Consider the following 5,342-nt stretch of genomic DNA (forward strand, 5'->3'; position numbering starts at 1 on the left):
TGTGTGTCTCTGTCTTTCTCTTGGAAGCTATTATGTATATGTTGGGCACTTAATACCTTGAAACAAGTACTTTAACTCATTTACTCCTTCCCTTCAATCATATAAGATTAATAACATTGTAAAGAAACTGTTTCAGAGAAGTGAAACATATTTTTAAAAGTCACTTAGTAATGGAGAAACCAGGGAGCTGGCTATGGTGCCATGTGCTTGTGACCCCAGCACTCAGGAGGCTGAGTCAGGAGGATGAAGCCTAGTCTGGGCTATCAGTGAATTCAAGATTGGTCATTTGGTCTGGACTACATAGCAAGACTGTTTCAAACACAAAAACAAAAATCAACACCCAAGTAAATGAAGAAGCCAAGGTTAAATCTCTTTCTTTCTCTCTTTCTTTCTTTCTTTCTTTCTTTCTTTCTTTCTTTCTTTCTTTCTTTCTTTCTAGATATGTTTATTTGGTACAGGGTCTCGCTACACAGCATGGACTCATAGTTATCCTCTTATCTCAGCTTCCTCAGCTCTGGGATTACTGTGTGTACCACTACACCAGATTTCAGTGGCCAGCACAGCACAGGGCCAGCATGGTATGTGGTACCGGGGATCAAACCCAGGCCCTTCCTTGCTCTTGCCTGGTAGGCACTTAGACTACCAAGCTACCTCCATGGCCCCAGTCCCTATTTTCTTGATTGTTACAATCACAGGCCACCCCTTCTGCCTCTAAAAGGGAAGAGATTTTTTTAAAAAACAGAGAAAAAGTTTTTGAGGTTGTGTTTTGCTATATTTTCATTTTACAATTTCACAAGTGATCAGTGCTTTGTTCTGTTTTTATCTCCTATTTCCATCTTCTCTTTCTAGACTTGTTGGATGGTTTTCTCACTCTCAGCTACATCCCCACCACAGCAGATTTTTAATATTATCTGCACCTAAATTTTGTTCCTCTCCTGAGTAAGGCAGGAATTATGAAATTTCTGGCTAACCCCCAAAAGCACCTTACCACTGACAAGGTTTATAGAATGTAGTACTTCTGAGAAATTCAAAGAGCAAATGTAAAGTCACTGAGGATTCAGAATGGTCTAAACATTTCATGGAACTGATGACAATTTTGTCCTAATCATGTCATTGGATGGTAAGTTGAAACCACAATTTAGGCTTAGATTTCTCTGACTTAACATGTTTTTCTATCCCATTCTTGCACAAAATATTTTGTCACCCTTCTCACTTCCTGCAGAATTATATCAAGAATGTAAATCCTCCTAAGATAGATAGAGAAGACAATAAGAATGCCATTTTTTAAAAAGACTCAACTCAGGATCTCCACTGCCACCCCATATTGCCACAGAAAAGGCTTTTGTATTTCAAATAACTACTGTAAAAAACAAGTACACAGAAATAGCGTGTGTGTATGACAAGAAGACATTTGAGGGCAGTTATTCCATTTGTGTTATGGATACAATTTATGTGTACATAGAGACCATGTTCGTCATGGGGAATTTGCATCCGAACACGATATATCTTGATTTCTCTTTTTCTGCCTTTCCTGTTCCCCCCTTTCAAACACCTTTGCCCTCCTGTTCAGAAAGCTTGGTTTTCATTTTATCCTTCTTCTCTCATTTTTTCTTGTCCTTTCTTCCTTTTCTCCTCCCACTCCCTAGCTCCCTTTTCACTTTAAAAAGTTTCTTCCTAGTTCACAGTTCTGTTGTACATGTTTCTTATTTATATTCACATTTTCTCACACCAGAGAAATAATGTGACATTACATATTGTATTTATAACTTGTTTCACTTATCATTATGGTCTCAAGTTCTACTCCTTTAGCCATAAATGTCAATTTTATCTGTCTTTATAGCAGAGAGACCAGATTGATACATGCAATTCTGTATAGTAGAAAGTGGTGTAAAAACTAAAATGGCATATAATAAGGGGCAAATTAATGATCAAAAGTAAGCTTACATAATATATGTATATATATATATGTAATATGATTATATATATATACATATATAATCTTTTTTATCTGTTCATTAGTTGATGGGCATTTGGTTTGCTTTCAAGTGTAATTATCATAAACTTTGTTGCTATAAATACAAATGTACATATATTGCTGTGTACAATTTTTTATGTATCTATTACAGGGTCTACAGGGTTTCACTACACAGATCAGACTCATAGTGATCCTGTTTTCAGCCTCCCAAGCACTGGGATTACAGGCTAGTGTCACGACACCCAGTCTCAACCACCTTCTCAGAGTGCCCCAGGGGCGGGGCCAGCACAGCACACCAGGATCAAACTCCTGGTCCCTGTGTCTGCCTAGGCAGGTGCTTTAATCTACTGAGCTATGGCCAGTCCATGTCCTATCATGCTTTCAATTTTTCTGGGAATATACGCTGAAGGGAAATAGCTTGGTCAAATGGGGCCACTAATCCTGCTTTTTTGAGAGAACTTCACGCTGATTTCCACCGTGATTGCACCAGCCCACCTGCCACAACTGAAGAGTTACTTTTTCCTCTCAGCCTCATCAGTATTTATTGGTTATTTTCTGGATAATAACCACTCTTTCTGATGTGAGATGGAATCTCAGCGTTATTTTAATTTATATTTCTTGAATGACCTGTGTTTTGAGCATTTTTATATGATTATTGTCATTTTACTTCTTCTGTGAAGTGTTCCTTCATCGCAAAAGGCCATTTGAATTTTGCAGTCTCATTCTTTTCTCAATTCTTTCTATGTCCTAGATATTAGTCCTCTGTCAGAAGAACAGCTGGCATGAATATTTTCCCACTCTGGCTGTCTTTTGTCTGTGTTTTGCTGTGGAAAAGCTTTCTAAAAAGATGAGTTATTCTTTGTGATACCAAGAAGATTTTTTTTTTTTTTTTTTCACCACCAGGGATTGAACTCAGGCTCTTGCGCTTGCCAGGGAAGCATTTATTCCACTGAGCCATCTCCCCAGCCCCCGAAGATTTTTTTTTTTCATAAACATTTCTTAAATAAAAAGTATGAAATTCAGTGCATGATAACATCTTCATAGGCGACCAAATTGACACATGCAATACCGTATACTAAAAAGCGATGTAAAAACTACAGTAATATAGAATAAGGGGATGGCTGGCCTGATAGCTCAGCGGACTAAAGCACCTGCTTACGCAGAGCGTACAGGCCTGGGTTTGATCCCTGACCTGTTGTGCCGGCCACGCCCATGGAGCTCTTCCAGATGGCCATTGAGACTGGGTGTGGTGGCCCTGCCCCAGTAATCCCAGCTCTTTGGGAGGCTGAAAACAGGAGAATGACGATAAGTCCTATGTACGTAGTGAGACCCTGTAGACCCGGTAGACCCTGTTCTAAATACATATAAAAAAGGAGAAGAATGAGGGGGAAATTATTGAACAAAAGTAGGAAAAGTAAGCTTACATAGTATTTTTCAAAATGTATCTTTCAAAATTTTTTTGTTTTTCTTTCTAGTTTTTTTTGTTGTTCTTGTTGTTTTTGTGGTACTGGGGATTGAATTCAGGACTTTGCACTTACCAGGCGAGTGCTTACTCTACTGAGCCATCTCCCTGGCACTTTTGTAGTATTTTAAATTTTTAAAATTTAAAATTTTTAAAATATTCCAAAGTATAAAGACATAATTGGATTGTTATTGTTTCATAAACACAAACAAAATCATCTTTTCCATTCTACAGAGGTGAAACTGACTAGATTTGTGATCAGTTTAAATATTTCAGCAATTTTAGCAATCAATCCCTTTCACAGTAACTAACTTTGCTTTTTATGATCCATATCAATTGCTAAGCTGCAAAGCTTATTTGACTGCTCTAGTCAAATACTTGTATTAGTAAGAAAAATATTAATGAGGTAAGATTATCAATAACAATGATGATCTTGTTTTTCCATTACAATTTTTTATTTCTTAGATTAATGGGCTAATTGTTAACTTGATTTTTTAACTAGAAATCAATTTTGAAAGTTTTAACATAATGAAAAGCAGTATCTTAAAAACAATTAATTCCTTTCCTCCACACTTCCCGAATAAAAATATGAATGAATACATCAGCATCCATACCCACCCCAGTTATAATGCTTCTGATAGCCATAAATTAGATTTAGGACAATTTGAGGAATTAAAAAAAGCAGTTTATTTTAAGTGGAATGAAAATGTTTTAGTGTTTCCTTTCTATTCTACAACTTCATCGTAAGTACTATTTGGGATTTCTGAATATCTTAGTGTAACTAAAACTGTGATTGTCTTATAAGTAAAACTATTTTCTTCTTAGTTTAAAGTAATTTATCTGGTATCACTAATATAATATTTAACTGTTTTCAGTGTATCTAAATAAACTAATTGGTAATTGTTTATAATTTAGCATGATTTCTGTAATGCAAATAATATTTTAAGCCTTCCAAATATTGATATTACTTCACCAACTATTATTGAAGTATTTTTAAATATCTAACTGCAGCAGTTCATTTTTCTCAGATCTCTAGCTGTCTTGCTGCTGTTCTGAGCCCTCTCATTTTTCTTGGAGGTAGAAAATAAAGCAATCTGATAAATAGCAAAATTAAAGGGCAGGATGGGAGCAAGGACGTGGGTTTCTATATGTGTTGACGCTGAGTACAAAACACAATTGTCCAGAGATTCTGCCTATATTTATGAACTGAAAATGTCTATTCTACAGTAATCACTGGACAGTCTAAAAGTAACACCTACACATACAAAACATATTTCTTCATAAAAATAAGACAATGTAAAGAAATAGTCACAGTTTATACTGAAACTGAGCCTTGAAATTTAAAATCTTGACTTTGTAGAATAATATATATATATTTTAATTTACACAGGTAATCGTTGAACCAGAGCTGAGGATTTTCCAACAAAATTCATTCCTAAATATGCCTGAGGGGCCAGTGAAGAAAGAATCTCTACCGAAAGAAAATGCGTTTCCTATGGTTACTCCAGGACTCAGAAAACAAATGTTGTTGACTATTGCATATAGATTTCTGTGTTAATGAAGATATCAAAGCTATTGATTTGGCTTTTGTTGTAAAATTTTGAAAAATCTAATAAGGCCAGTCTAAGTAAAAAGTGAAAGACATGTGTGCTTCACTATGTCTCTTGCTTGGGTTGGTCGTGTAGGCACAACACTGGCTCACCAGCTCCCACCTCTGAGCCCACCATGCTGCCTAAAGAAGTGATTCACATTATGCTACTTCTTTAATACTTCTTGTTAGATTACCTCAGCACTTTTTCATTTCTAGGACAGAATCTCAACACGTGAAACTTGGAGATGACGTCTATGTTGGTTCACAGTGTTAGTCTATGGTCAGCCAGCCCAAGGCAGAAACGGGATAGCGCA

This window comes from Octodon degus, unplaced genomic scaffold (assembly GCF_000260255.1).
Source record: "Octodon degus isolate 3935 unplaced genomic scaffold, OctDeg1.0 scaffold00165, whole genome shotgun sequence".
Classification (NCBI taxonomy): domain Eukaryota; kingdom Metazoa; phylum Chordata; class Mammalia; order Rodentia; family Octodontidae; genus Octodon; species Octodon degus.